Raw genomic sequence first — 16,081 nt, forward strand, 5'->3', positions numbered from 1 at the left:
ATGGGGTGAATTGTGATCCACAGAGGCATCCTGTGATGTCTCCATCATAACTTGCATCATTCTGCACTGATAATATGTCAACTTTGGATCACCATCGTATCGCTTATCATTGTTGTTTCTTTCTCACCTCTTGCCCAAAGAAAGAGGTTCTCAAGTAGTCAAAGATTCTCTTCTAAGTCAGTCAGCCTGGAGCTCTGCCCAGGAATCTGCATTTAAATATATAACCCATCTCAGGTGATTCTCATTTCACATGGTTTATTATTACAGTCTCATGAGCTAAGATGAAGGGAGATTAAGCTGGATTATTTTCTACCCAGGTTTTGGGATTTGGTTTTTTTTTGTTTTTGTTTTTTTTGTAATATATGGGTGAAGAAAATTAAAAGAAACAGATCCCTTATTTTTTTATATTTAAGGAAAGAAAACATAAGAGTACAATAATATAATTAACTTGAATTTAAAAAATAAAGATAATGAGGGAGGTAGAGGAGGATATGGGGACAGTAAATGGTGATGGATGGAGACTTGATTTGGGGTGGTAAACACCCAATATAGTGTACAGATGATGTAGTATAGAATTGTACACCTGAAACCTATATAATTTTATTAACCAATGTCACCCCAATAAAATAAAAATAAATAAATCCATAAAAGAAAAAATGAAGATACATTTCTTCATCAAAAACACAGCGTAGTTACTGGAGATTCTAATATTGAATGATATTTGGGTCTCTGTGTTCAATTAAATAGCAAACACGGACCAAAAAGAATGACCATCTGGCTCAGACAATGGATCATTCAGTTAGGCCAATTCTGTTTCAAAAAGGACAAAAAAAAACTTTAGGTAATAGGTCATGTTTGTCTTTGATGTCAACTTTCCCATAAATATTCTGTGTTTCCTAACTAAGCTATTGTCCATGCAGGTATGACTGATAACAGGGTCCAGAGGCACATCAAAGATCATCCAGCCCTGTCTCCCCATGTCACAGATGAGGAAACTGAGGCCCCAAGAGATTAAGAGACTTTTGAAAGGTCACTGGTTACAACAGAGCTCACACCAAAACCAGGCTTTCCTATTCATTGTTTTTCTCACTTTAGCATATCACTTGGAGTAAGGTTGTTTATTAGTTCATTTATCCATTCATTCATTCTACCAATATTTAGTAAGCACCTACTACGTGCAAGGTGCTGGGTTGTATGTACACTGATGATACAAAAGTAAGATCTTCTTTGGTCTACACAACTTTATAATCAAAAGGGGCTTGAGATCAGAAAACAGGTTACATGCAGCCAATTTTCTTTGGTTTTTGTCATTAATGCAGCTCTTGCAAATGTTAAGGGAAATCCTTTCGTTGTCTCCTGTCATGCTTTTCAGACTTAGATCACATCTTCCCTGGCGTTTTGGCTCACTGATCAACCTGCATCCTTTTTATCAGGCCTCTCATTGAGACTTCCCCACCACTGTTTTTTTCTATAGAAGAGGCACCAAGTTTTACCAAGTGTTTCATGGTGGATGTATCATGATTTGGTGCAGGGTAGAGTAAGTCTCCTCCTGCCACCCCAATGGCTGTCAGGACAGGGGCCTTTAGACCGGCAGCAACTCTTTGGAACTGTGACTCTCAAACCGTCTTCTAGTCCCCAACCCACCTGACAGGTGATTATCCCGGTAGAGAGTGGATTTGTTTTTCCCTACTAGCTTCCCCTTTCACTGTCATGCATAAAAGCACATATATTCTGTCCATTCACACAGCTTCTCAAGATGGTTCTAGAGTTTGTTTCTCTTTAGTTGGCATTTTACAAACAAAAGATCTTAGTTACACTTGTTAAGTTTGAAAATTTCACTCGGGACTCCACAGTACTCTCTCCTCCCCAGCCTTCTTAAATTACAAGAGAGAATGAAGGGGCAATTTTGGTTTCTCACCCTCCTGAAATTTAGCCTTCTTTGGAGCTGCTGCTCCCCTTAGCAGCTGACTTTATTAATGAGCTCATCCTCTGGCTTAACTTCTCAGCCAAGGCAAATCCAAGGCAGCAAATTGCATTTTACAGTTATAAAACCTAAAACTATATCCCAAAGAAGTCACAGTACTCTGACGGAGTTCACATTTGTATTTCAAGTAAAAGGTCAGTAGCTCAGAAAACAAGTATCCAAGACTGTAATGCATCATTTCTTACCACCTTCAAGGGCACTAAGTTATTTTGTCCATAATTATATGTAAATTAGTAGTTTCCAAAAATGTTCCTAATCTAGCACCCAATTAGAAGATAAACTTTTTTAGAAAAGGAACTTCATCTCTTATTTTCTCTTAAAACCCCCAAAAACCTAACATACACCTTTTGGAAATAGTGGATGCATGTTAAGTGCAATTTGACTAATAATCCATTTTGTCCTTAAATCCTAATAGCATAAGTCATTCAATTAATTGCTGACTATCATGTGCCTAACCCTGGGCTATGTGTTATGAGACATAAATCAGACGTATCTGACATAATCCTTGTACTCAAGGATTTTGCAACATTACTGAAAAGGAAAACACACATGAAATAATTAGAATAATAGGTCTAGAAGGATCTTAAAGCCTATCTAGTTCAGTTTCCTTGTAGTAGATATTATTGCTGTTCACCAATATTTCTGGCTCCTCTCTCCTCTGAGTACTTGGGAAAACTATACTTCTCAATCCCTTGAGCTTTAGGTAGATTGTGTGACTTGCTTTGGCAAAAAAATCTGATTGGAAGGGATGGTGTCACATATTGGTGGAAGCATTTAAGAGCTGGAGCACAGCTCTCCATTTCTTTTCCAGATGTAGCAACCACGGAGGAGGCTTCCTGGTTGCCTGTGTCCACTCAGGCTGCTATAACAAAATACCACAGATCGGATGGCTCATAAATAACAGAAATTTATGTCTCCTCCCTGCTGCCAAATCCATGTATTAAAAACCATAACAATGGTGAAAAGACAGGAGTCCTGAATCATGGAGTATGGAGCATGGAGGACAGCTGCTCTGGGCACCTCCATGAGCCTTTGTGTGAGCTAGAAAATAAAGTATTTTGTTGTATTAGGCTACTGAGATTTTAAGGTTATTTGTTACCTTGGTATAACAGCCTATTCTGACTAAATCCTTTATTTTCTAGATTAAAAAATTGTGTTAACCTGTGTGACATTGAACCTTATTACATTAAAAGTTCAATATAACCATGGACTAGAATGGCTGGAGATTTCTTCATGAAGGTTGTTTAATGTGAGCTTCTCTTTGTAGGACATGTGTGATAAATCCTAGGGAAGTGGTTGTGGCATTAGCAAGGGTGTTAATGGTGGTGATAATGAAATAACAGGACAGGAAGAGAAGACAGGAAGAAAATGTATACCTAATTATAACAATCGTCATAGATATTGGTGCTAAGCACTTTATTTGCATTATATCACTAAATTCTCACAGCAATCCCTATATATATATATATATATTTATCTTCACCTGAGGACATGATTATGGAGCTTAGAGAGAGTGGAAGGGGAGGAGCGGGAAGAAGAGAAACATCGATGCAAGAGAGAAATATCAATTGGTTGCCTCTTGTACATGCCCTGAGTAGGGACTGAACCCACAACCTAGGCAAGCACCCTGATCAGTAATCAAACCCACAACTTTTCGCTTTATTGAATGATGCTTCAGCCCACTGAGCCACATCAGCTGGGGCTCACAGCCATTGCACTGTGAGCCATTCCTATAAAAGTAATAATCATCACTATCTCAGCCTTCCCTGTGAGAGAGTAATGATTAATATTTTCATTTCTTTAAAAGCAAACCAAAGCTTAGAAAACTTTACTCTGAATCTCTGAAACTGCTTCATTGATAAATCCCTTCCCATCCCTTCCCATCTTCTTCCCTGAATGAGGGGAAGAGGTGCTTCCTTTTTCTGATGACTCATGTCTTCATTTATGCAATGAATTACACTCTCTCCTTTTCTCTGGGATTTTGCCCTAACGTTTGTCTCTTCTTTTTTCATTATTTGTAACTGCTCTATTCTTACTGGTTCCATCGCTTTATCTTAAAAACTAAGCAAATGACTCCCATTTTAAAATAAAAACTTTTAAAAATATAAAACCAAAGTAACGATACCCAGATTTGCCCTTAAGTTATAATACTTTCTGTCTTCACCCCCTTAACCCATCACAGAAACATCCCTGATGAGTCACCACTGACTTTCTGGTTGCCAAATCGAGTGAATGAAATGAACCCTCATCTTACTCAGCCTATTAACCAGGGCTAAACTTGGCTTCTAAAGCTTTATTTTCTTCTTGATTCTCCTAACGCCTTTACAATTCTCTTTAAATCCACTTCAAAGATTCTCCTCTCTCCACTGGTCATTTAAATTGTGGTCCCCTATTTGTGTCTTCTTATTCTTCTCACTCGTCATGCACTATGAGGACAACCTCACCCACTTCTATGGTTTATTTACATGTCAGTATGTTATATTTCCCCCAAATCTAAAACTATAATAAAATTCTGTCTTGATCCAAGATAATGGCAGATAAATGGAAGCTTCACTCACTTACTCCCAGGACAAAACTGGAATTACAACTAAATTACAGAATAATCATCTCGAACGACAAACTTAAAACTAGCTGGAAAGGAGACTTAAAACCAAAGATTTATAGGAGTCACATCGAGACTGGTTAAAAGGGTGGAGCTTCCAAAAGGGCTGCCCCTTCCTAGGATGGCAGCTGGGGTTCCAGAGGTATATCTCAGCTACAGGGTAGTTCCCCTTGAGAAATGTGGCATCTAAACCCCAAGCTAGGCTCTGCAGCCCAGAGCACCAGAGATGGGGAGAGGCAACCGCAAAATATTTGGCTGTGAAAAGCAGCAGGGTTTCGGTCCATCTGGGATAGACAAGAGTTCACTGGAGAGATGACAGTCTGCTAGAGACACAATGCCCTCTTAATGGGCCGACACACAAAGTTTCATTCACAGCCACTCAGAGAGCTGTGGCAGAAGGAGGCTGGAGAGCACTAGAGTTGCATGATGAAAAACAGAGGTTCTGGGGAAACAGCCACCAGGATCTCTGTGCTGAGTCATTCTCTCATACCACAGATGTCATCTTTCATGGGTGGAGCATTCCCCTCTGTGTTATCAGCCAGGAGAAAAGCAATAGCCCCACCCTCTGGGATCCTTTTGCCTCACCCTGTAGAGTTTATTCCCTGCTGAGGAGTCAATTGCTGTGACCAGGGTGTAGAGGCCTGGCTAGACTCAGGGGGTGTCAGTGACTGAGTTGAGTAGTTTTGGGTTAGGACCATCCCCCCTACTCTCCTATGAACATGATTGGGGCTTCACCATCACAGGAGATTTGCTAGAACCACCTTCTCAGTTTCTGAGAGACCCACCCTCCAGCCTCTGGAAACCCCACTTGTCTGACTCCTACCATCTCTACCCTGCTGAGGTCAGGACAAAATCTGGGACAGACTGAGCTGTGTGACTTGGGTGGGCGACATACTCTCCTGACCACTTGACCGGCAACTCCTACTAATGGGTCATTCATTAGGCACCCCCGCCAACTTCCAGAAACCCCACCCTGCAGAGTTTTGTCTCCTCCCAGCAGAATCTGAAACAGACTGAGTTGTGTGGCTCTAGGACAGGGGCTGTTTTTCCTTTGCATGCCTGACCACAGCAGGCTGTTCCCTTTATATGGCCACACCTTGGTCTGTTTGGGCCTGAAAAACTCTCCTGGCCTCACCCTGATGACTCCCTGAGAACCTACCCCAACACAAAGGTATGCGAGCAGCCCGTAGGTGGCAGTTAGACTTGGTATGCTGAAGTACATTTTCTGAGCGGTGTCAGATCTAGCATGGTCACTGAATTTGAACCTGTATCAGTCTGGTGAACACCACTCACCCCTACTTGGTGACTCATTGAGAACCTACCTCATGCATCTAGAGTACCACTAGAGGCTCTTTCAGTGACTGAGCCTAATAGCCAGCTGGCAGGCAGAGGTGGATCTGGGGATGCTCTGGAACTTTTGCTGACATGCTCCTGGGCCTGGTACTGGTAAAAGCCCACTTTGTTGAGCAGATTTGTCCCTTTCATTCACATCCAGGCCAAGCAGAGGCAGCCACAAACTATGGATCACTTGCAGCTTCAACAGGTTTCCCAGGACCAGTCACAGGCAGCATCTGACATTGGGCTGTACCAGGGTCCCTCCTGAGAGACCCTGAACAAATACACCAAGTAGCCAGCTTTAGACAACATCAGAACAGGATCCAATAAGCTTCAAAAGTAGCATATCCAAAGGGAGATCTCAGCAGGAGCCAAACCCTGCTGAAGTGAATTTTTTTGTGTGTGGTAAGCACCTGCCAAGCATCTTGCATGCTGTGATTGAGGTTCAGCCTCATACTCAACCAGCCTAATTATGGTTGTTCTCAGGCACAAAGAGGTCACTAATAATCAAGACTCAACTGCAACATGAAGGCCCAAATAGCACACAAAAAAGACATTCCTGGATTACACAGCTGAGGTAACCTATGAGTCTACCACTGGACTTCACAGGACACCTGCTACATAAGGTCATCCCATGAACACTGGGGGTCAGAGAAGATCTATCTGATACCTAGAAACAAACCCAAAGAGACAACCAAAATGGGGAGAAAAGAAAGAGTCTGGAAATGAAAGCACAGGAGAAATCTTCAGAAAAAGAGCTGAATGAAATGGAGGTAAGCAATTGATCAGGTATAGAATTTAAAAAATGGTTATAAGAGTGCTCAATAGCATGAAAAGAAGACATGGAAACCATAAGAAAGAACCATTCAGAAATTAACAATACAAAATCTGAAATGAAGAATACAGTATCTAAAATAAATAATATCCTGGAAGGAATAAACAGTAAGTTGAATGAAGCAGAGGATGAAATCAGTGTTTGGAAAACAAGGTTTAAAAAAACATTCAATCAGAGCAGCAAAAAAAAAAAAAAAAAAGCATTTTAAAAAATGAGGATAGTTTAAGGGACCTTTGGGACAACAAGAAGTGAAACAACATCCACATCATAGGGATACCGGAAGGTGAAGAGTGACAACAAGACATAAAGAACCTATTTGAAAAAATAATGACTGAAAATTTCTCTAACCTGGTGAAATAAAAAAAACACACAATTCCAGGAAGCACAGAGAGTCCCAAATAAGATGAACCCAAAGAGACTAACACAAAGACACATCATATTTTTTCTGATATATCTCCTGAGGCAAGGGAAAGAAAAGAAAAAGAAAAACTAATGGGATTATAGCAAACTAAAAAGTTTTTGCACAGTAAAGGAAACTATCAACAAAATGAAGACAACCCACTGAATGGGAGAACATATTCACCAGTGGTATATCTGACAAGGGGTTAATATCCCAAATATATCAAGAATTTCTAAAACCCAACACCAAAAATAAACAGACAATAATTCAATTAAAAAATGGACAAAAGGCCTGAATAGACATTTCTCCAAAGAGGATGTAAGGATGGCCAATAGACATATGAAAAGATGCTCAATGTCACTAATCATTTGAAAAATGCAAATTGAAACCACAATGAGATATCACTTTCAACCAATCAGAATGAATATCATCGATAAATTTAAAAAAACAACAAGTGATGGTGAGAATGTACAGAAAAGGAGACCCTGTGCACTGTTGGTAGGAATGCAGATTGGAGCAGCTACTGTGGAAAGCAGTTTGGAGTTAGCTAAAAAATTAAAAATGGTACTGCCTTTTGACTCAACGATTCTAATTCTGGGAATATATCTGAAGAAACCCAAAATGTTGATTCAAAAGAATATATGCACCCTTGTTTATTGCAGTTATTTACAACAGCTAAGGCGGAAGTAGTCCAAGTGTTCATCAGTTGTTGAGTGGACAAAAAGGCTGTGGTACATTTATTCAATAGACTACTAGTCAGCCATGGAAAAGAAGGAAATATTCTTACCTTTTACAACAGTATGGTTGGACCTGAAGAACATTGTGCTAAATGAAAAAAGCCAGTCAGAGAAAGACAAATAACATATGATTTCACTTATATATGGAATCTAATGAACAAAGTAAACTGATACATGAAATAGAAACACAGACTCATAGATAAACAGACTGACAGCTGTCAGAGGTGATGAAGATTGTGGGGCTGGGTGAAAAAGGTGAAGAGATTAAAGAAAAAAATTAAAAAAGAACCTCATTATCACAGAGAACATGATGATTATCAGAAGGAAAGGGGGATGGAGGAGGTGGAAGAGGGCAAATGGTAATGGAAGGAGACTTGACTTGGGGTGGTGAACACACAACACAATATACAGATGATACATTATAGATTTGTACATCTGAAACCTATATGCTTTTATTAACCAATGTCACCCCAATACATTCAATAAAAAAGGAAAAGTCAACATGAGAAAGATTAAAAGGAAAAGAAAGAAAGAAATGTCTAAACAGGGTTACAAAAATTTTGGTACATTTTTAATATTTATACTCAACAAATTGACACTTTTAAAACAAACCCCCCAAAAAAACATTTAAAATACAGTAATTGCAGGATTTATGAGACTGTTAAGTCCTAATGCACTATGGATGGTGTGGTTTCGATAAAAGGATATGAATTTAAAGTGGTCTGATGGGTATTGTCTTCTTTCAATCTTCTCAGAATAATTCCAGGTATAATACTCACGTTCACGCTGGAGATTCTTCATAACAGAAGCCCAGGCTAGACCTCCCTTGGTTCCCCACCAAGTATACTGTTTACCTTTCCCAGGTGTTCCTAAATGGAAATCTTTCCTTAACCATAGCCTATCATATCACCTGCTCCAACTTACATTGATATTATAAAGGAGGCAAGATGACAATTTACAAGGAACGAAAGGATTTTAGTATGTAAGCTGATGCCATGCTATTGTTAAATACAAAGTCATAGATTCTTTTAGAGCCAGAAATGGTCTTAGAAATCATCTACACTGAGCTCTTTATTTTAATGATGAGGAGAGTTGCTTCTGAGCCTCTTTTAAATCAGAGATCCCTTTCAGGGAAAGGCACAAAATTAATGAAGAAATAAAACTCCTAAGACAGTGGCAGGAAAGAATTGACAAGGAGCTTGAGAGACTCCAAGACTACCAGGAAGCCTAAAGGAGTAGCAGATGACTTTGAGAAGTTCCTACATAAACTGTGATCCATAGCTCAAATTAAGAAAGAATTTCTGGAATCACTGTCATCATCAACGAAACAGAAGAATGCAACTTTAAGGAAGAAGAACACTAAGAGAAACCAGAAATTAGCTGTATTTAAGAATATTGTATACAATTCAATTGTGTCAGTTCAATTGTAACAGTGTTTAATTCTAGTGTTATCAATGAGGTCAGTATAGTCCTTTGCCACTCATCTTTAAAAATCATGAAATCAATAAATCCCAATATGTCATTAAAAAAAGATTTCATAAATATATATTAGTCCTCTGTATTCTTAAGTCAACAAAGGATGTCTTAATAAATAGGTAAAAAAACCAAACTCATTTCTATCCACCCCAAATATCCTCCATCCCCTGAATTCCTTATCGTCATAAATGACTCCATCAACTATCCACTCCTTCAAACTGCAAGCCTGTAGGTCTATCTTCTTCTTCTTTCACTATAGTTAGACTTCACAACTTGAACCAATCATCTAGATCAGCAATTTTCAACAGGTGTGCTGTAAAAATTTTTAAAACATGCAATACTTTACTAGTCAGGGGCCCTGAACTCCTTTCTCCTAGGTTGTCAAGTGAAAAAATGACAACAGTCAACACAACAATAGCCATCTGGTGTGAATGAATTATATCTATTTTTTGTTGTCAAATCAGCAAAAGCTATATTATTTGGTGTGCTGCAGAATTTTAGTCATTAGTTTATGTGCGCCAGGAGATGAAAAAGGTTGAAAATCGCTGCTCTAGATGACTCTTAATTTCTACCTTTTTGCTTTGTCATCTCTGGTATTGTTTTAATTTAAGGCTGGGCATCCTCATCTTAACTAGATCATTTTCTTAATTGCAATAAGACTCCCTTCAAACTTTCTTCATAATTCAGCCAGAGTCATCTTCCTGAAATTCTAATATGTTCATGTCATTCCTCTACATTGTTCAAAGGTGCTTCATCACATTTTAGATAAAACCTAAATGTCCTGGCAGATACACATAGTCTCTTGTGACCTGGTCTATGCCCAGGACTCCAGCCTTTTCTGCTGTTACTTCCTTCTTCACACTTACCTCCAAGCCAAGAGAAGATGTGCTGGCCCAGGAACAAGCTGTGGAATCTCTTGCCTTTGTAATGTGACTTCCTCTGCCTGAAATACCCTTTAGTCTTGTCAGTGGTTTTCTCTGAAATTTGTACCTGGCCCTAAGATCCTGTTTAGGTGCTCCTGGGTCAGTATCCCTGATGTACCTTGAGGACTCATCTCTGAAGCTTCTATCATATGTGCAGTGATGGTGGGCATGGCCCTTTCTGTCTCTCAACTGAAGGTGCAAGGCTACTGAGTGCAGAGTCTATGTTAAGTTCTTTGCATCCCTGTTCTAAAACAGTGACTAACAACAATAGGTGCTCAGTTAACATTGTTAAATAAATAAATTAGTGATAGAATATATAAAATATAGAATGAAAAATTAGTTGCAAAATTATATTTTAAATTAATGAAAATGTACTTATTTGAGAAACTATTTGAAAATTTGGTTTGCATTTCTTTCTACAAATTAAGGTTTATTAAAAAAAATGGTTATGTCATAGCTTAGTTCCATTTCTCAAATTTATTTTAAAAACCACTGGGCTACCTACCTTTCAGAATGTATATAGAATTAGGCCTTCAAAATAATGCACAAAAATAAAATCAGCACATTGTCATCAGGATGTATAGAATGCTCACTCTAGGTTCAGAGCCCTTTAGTTAGGAGAGGAGCACTTGGCAAACAAATGGACTTTCTTTTTTCTTTTTCTTGGTATTTGTTGTTTTGGTTTTTTTTTACTTTGCTTGTCTCATTTAAAGCTTAGAAGTTGCTTCTGAATCCAGTGGGTATAAAGACAGCTTGATCTTTGAGGATTGTTGGTGTGTCTAAAATGTTGGCTTTATAATTCAACCTGTTTTCTAGATGATTGGGGCACACCAAATTGTTCTGTACCTTGGTGAAAACAAGAGGCCTAGGAGTACTTCGGTTTAATAAGGATACATCAGATTGGAGCCCGTATTTTAATTTGTGTGTGTGTATGATAGTATTGTAAATTCTCCTTTTTCATTTTCTCAGTCTCATTAACTTCATTCTCGGTTGCTTCATTATTTTCAGAACAGTCTTCCGTAGCTGCATTTTTTTCTAACCCACTAATCTGTCAGCTGTTACAGTATTTTTAATTATATTTTTTCAATATTTCTTTCCTTGTCATCATTTATTTTCAATTTACATGCATATATTATTTTTATGATGAAACACAAGAATGACTGTATGTTATATGCAATGTATAGTCACCAAACTTTTTATAGAGTCATTCCCTCTTGTGTTTTATAGTGAAATTGAAGTTCTGCTCTTCCCAGATTTATGCAGAGAAGAGGCCACTAGGAAAAACTGAGACCCATGTTGGTAAGATCTAAATGCTGGGTCTCAATCAGTAATTGCCACATACAATCTTGTTGTTCTGATTTTCAGCCCTTGTGTCTTAAATTGCCATGCTGTGCAGCAGGATATTCTCACCAAGCACTTAAAAGGTGGGCATCTGGTAAGAAACTGTCTCCAAGGTCATAAATGCATCAAACTGATCCCCTGGCATCAGGTGCCATGGTACATCATAAATACCCGAGTCAAGGGGAAGTATGATGGAGAATGGAATGGGAACTTAGAAGAACTTGAGCCACAGAAAGAGGAAGTGTTCTAAAGAGTAACTCAGTAAGCTGCACTAGGACTCAGGTTGAGTTTCAGGCTCCAAGAACTTATGTTCTTTGTCTTTTTTGCATATAAATATTACTGGGGACTCTGTCTCAAAGCATGGATATCCTCTAGCTCCATCCCAGGGAAGAGTGGAAAGCAAAATGATAATAACAAACAAACCTTTATTAAGTGTTTACTATGTGCCAAACACCATTCTAAATAACCTTAAATATCTATCATTTGACCTTACAACAAACTTAAAAAGTAGATACATTATTATTTACATTTACAAAATGAGAAAACCAATGACAAGGATAAAGCAAACTGACCAAAGTCAGACAGCTATTAATAGGTGAGGGAGTTAGGATTTGAACTTAGGCTTTCTTGCCCCAACTCTTTTGATCTTAGGTGCCACATTGATTAAAAAATATGTAGTTAAGAGCAGTATTAGAATAGTTCCTTCTCTTCTCTCCAAATCCTTAACACAAAAGTGCCTCAGTCTTTTGTCCTCTTCTCTTCTTTACTTACAATCATATCCTTTCTGAGCTCAGCTAATGTTATCACTTTGAGTGACATCTATATGCTGACAAACTCCTAAATTTATATCTTCAGTCCAGATCTCATCCATGAGTTCCAAACTCATATATCCAATTGCATTCTTGACATTTCTACTTTGATACCAACTAGATAGCTCAAACTTAACATCCCCAAATTGAGATGATCTACCCCTAGTCATAATCCTCCCACGGCCTTTCACTTCTCAGTTAATGGCAACTCCATTATGCTAGTTGTTCATGTCAAAAACTTGAGTCTCTCTTGATTCTATCTTTCACTCTAATCCAATATGTTGGCAAATCTTGTTAGCTTCTTCTTCAAAATTTATTCAGAATCTGACACCTTCTGCTGCCACCCCTGTGAAATCACCCTGGTCCTGACCGCCATTCTTTCTCACCTGACTTACTGTAATAATCTCATAATTGGTTTCTCTGCTTCCAATCTCATCCATTTACCTTTATTTTTTACGGAATAGTCTGGGTGATCCTTTTAAAATGGAAGTCAGAGCATGGCAGTCCTCTCTTGAAAACCTAACAACAGCTCCAATTCACCTACACTAGAAGCCTAAGTTTTTTAATGGCTTATAGGACCCTGTGTTTCCTGGCTCTCCCTCAAAAATGTCTTGAGAGGATGGGATATTTTTCCTCCTCCTCTCCTTCTCTTTCTCCTCTTCCTCCTGCTCAACTTCATTCTTATTTTTAACCTACTTTATTGTTCACTTACTCCATAAACACAAGTTCTAGAACAAGATGGAATTCAGTATTTGGTAGTGTCTATGGAATGAAACTTGAACACTCTCTTTGGCCAAACAAATTTTCACTCAGTTCTGAAAGCAAGAGATGTGGAAATCATCTTTCATTCTCCTTCTCCATCATTTTCTGTATTCAGTTGGTTCCAAGACCAAAGACATGGCTCACAACTCCATTTGTTCCTCTTCATCCACATTATTCCTACCTGAGGGCAAGCCCTTGTCATCTTCCACCAGTGTTACTGTAATAATCCCCTAAGAGGTTTCCCTTTCATTGGCCTTTCCCTCCATCCTATAACAAAAGTTCTATTTCCAAAAGGCAAATCAGACATAACGTCTTGGCTTAAAAATCTCCATTGTTTTCCCTGTATTCATAACTTTATTCTTTAAAACCTTTTGGATGAAGGATCCCTTGGGAATCTGACAATATTTATGAGTTTCCAAGAAAAGGACAAGTAAGTACCAAAGTTTACATTAAATTTCAGGTGATCCATAGATGGCCTGAAACTGTCCAAGGAAGTATTCAGCTCCCAAGGATTCTGCGTTAATGAACATTGGACCATAGGAGAGTCCACCAAAGTTCTTTGGCCTCTGGCCCATGACCATCAGCAGCCTCATATCCCATGACTACCTGAACTCTTACAGACCTCACTCAATGAAAATATTTCCTAATCTCCTTAGAAAGTTAATCTTTCCTCTTCTTTGACTCCAAAACATATATAGAAGATATCATATTAGGCTTTAAACATTTCTAAACATTTTATCCCCCTAGGGCTTTCAGTTCTTTGAGGAGATGAATATTATACCATATTTTTGGTTTATGTCCTAGTGTTACCATAGATCCTAGGACATAGTTGTATTCAGTAAATATTTACTGAGTGGCTATATCAAAAGTTAAAAAAAGGGAGGAATGTTGATTTCTTTGTTAAAAATTTATAAATCCTGGCTCCTTCCATCCATTCTGAAATCAACCAGAAAATTTATTATAACTCAGGTACATTAAAGTATGATGTGATGGGAATTATGTATACTGAAGTAAGTGTTTCCTCAATGCTGAGCTTTGGCATTATGGTTCTTCTAGTTGACCTTTCTCAGTTCCTACTCTCAGGACTGAGTTCAATTTTTGCCTCTGGTTATTCTTTTGATCGCCAGAAAAATAAAGTTCTGTCTAGGTTTGGCCTCTATTTGTCCAAATATATTATCAGGAGAGCAAACTCCATGACCAATTTATCTACTCATCAAGCCTTTAACTTGGTTTGCACACTATCTTCTCTCTAGTCTGTAGCTCAGAGCAGCATTTCTTACAGAATAATCCATGAACTAATTGCATCAAAATCAGCTGGAGTACTTTTTAAGGTGTGGATTCTAGCCCCACCTTAAACCTACTATATAATACTTGGGGAGGCAGAAAGATGTTCTGGGATCAGCATTTTAAAACTTTCATAGGGGAATGCTCTATACACTAAAATTTGGGAACCATAGACTTAGAACTCACATCCAACTTTCTTCCTATGATATGTATGCTGGATCTGGGTTCTTTCTTTTCTTCTTGGCTCCCCTTTGTAATATAATACCATAAATACACCATAACTAGTGTATATCTTTTTTATTAGTTTGTGTGTGTGTTTCTTTGTTTTTATAGCAGGAATAAGATTAAGAGGAGGAGGTTGGAGCTAGAAAACTCTGGGCTAAAATCTCGCTTCTGACATTACCTGGTCCTAACTGCCATTCTTTCTCACCTCATTTACTGTAATCATCTCATAATTGGTTTCTCTGCTTCCAATCTCATCCATTTACTGTTTATTTTTCATAGTGTGAGGTTCTTATACTCTCTAATCCTCATTTTCTGTAACTGAAAAGTGGGCTAACAATACTTACTTCATAGAATAGTGAGAATTTAATAGGACAATGAATATAAATTATTTATTTAGTACTATTCACAACCCAAGTGAAGGGCTTAATAAATGGTAGTTACTAGTAATAGGAGTAACAATAAACAACCCTGAAAGTTGTCATTTTCCTAGTAAGATATAAACATATCTCATGGTATATTTATGTTTGCATGTAGATATGAGGATTAATTTTTAGTTAATATAATACTCAATATAATAAGAACACATATTCTTATAAGAGATTTCTAATTAATATATGATTTGCCTTGCCTTATTCACCTACCCAATTTATCCCATCATCTGACTCATGTCTGTCTGTCCAGCATTTTGACTACCAGCTTTAGCTCTGAAGTGGAGGTAGTTGAAGATCAAATATTATTTAGCTCTTAGAAAATAACTTTATTGTATCAGAAAATTTTTAAAGTACTCAGATGAATCACTATGAAGACTAATTTTGAAAACTGTTTGATCAGTATACAGTTTTGGTTGATAACTTTGCTATTCCCCAAAGAAACTTAACAAAATATTTTCAAAGAGGAACACTTTGAAGAAAGAAAAGATTATGGGGGCGTAAAACTTGGGGGAACAACCATACCTAATAAGAATTCTTCGTAAGTTTTCTCATTCATTAGACAAGTTTATGAACTGTGAATCATGTTGATGGAGCCTCTTTATCAACTCTGACTAAAGTGAGATTCTGGAAAGATCTCTTCAATAATGTGAAGAAAATGGTTCAAGGAAATTCCCAAAGATTTTTCTGTAGAAAAAAAAAGTAAAAAAGTACAAATTTGACTTAAGTCAGACTTCTCTCTCTTGAGAAATTTGGCATGATCATAGCCACCCTGATATCATCTAGAATTTCTTCATTGTTAGAAACCACTGAGTGAGAGCGAAACTGTAACACGAATTCCCATTTTTTTAGTTTGAAGCTTTCAGCAGGGATTCCATCAGCTCCTGAATTGTGGCTGTGCCTACCTGATGACGATGAGGGGGCTGAATAGAATAGCACA

This window comes from Pteronotus mesoamericanus, unplaced genomic scaffold (genome assembly GCF_021234165.1).
Source record: "Pteronotus mesoamericanus isolate MK-2021 breed Mesoamerican mustached bat unplaced genomic scaffold, CSHL_Meso_final contig_74, whole genome shotgun sequence".
In the NCBI taxonomy this organism is placed as follows: Eukaryota; Metazoa; Chordata; class Mammalia; order Chiroptera; family Mormoopidae; genus Pteronotus; species Pteronotus mesoamericanus.